The sequence below is a fragment of the Mytilus galloprovincialis genome, chromosome 1, assembly GCF_965363235.1.
Source record: "Mytilus galloprovincialis chromosome 1, xbMytGall1.hap1.1, whole genome shotgun sequence".
Taxonomy (NCBI): domain Eukaryota; kingdom Metazoa; phylum Mollusca; class Bivalvia; order Mytilida; family Mytilidae; genus Mytilus; species Mytilus galloprovincialis.
In genome coordinates this window covers 46135173-46135636 of record NC_134838.1, presented here as the reverse complement: position 1 = coordinate 46135636, position 464 = coordinate 46135173, and positions in this window count along the sequence as shown.

Sequence of the window (464 nt, the reverse complement as noted above, 5' to 3'; positions counted from 1 at the left end):
CCCCAAAATTACAATCATTGGACAAAATCGAGTTCCCATTCAAAACATTTCCTAATATTTCAACTAAAATCATTATTTTTCAAAAAAAATATTATCAAGTAACTACACGATTGATTTATATGAAATAAATACCATAAGATGAAGAAATGTTTAAGATTCAATTGTTTATTTGGTCATGATATTATTCATGCTCATTTTGATTTTCTGACGAGGTGAAATCAAAGAAAAATATTTCTTGAAAAGTTTGCTATATATTCTATTCAAATTAAGATCGTAGAAATTTTCATTTGTGTTTAACCCATCAGATAATGAAAACGAAGTTCACAAAATTTTGACCAAAACACAATAAACCATCAGACATTTCTACATTTTTTGGTATCTACTTTACAAAAATCGCTCATACAGTTACTTAGTAATATTTTTTGGAAAAATATCGATTGAAGTTGAAATGATACCTGACATTT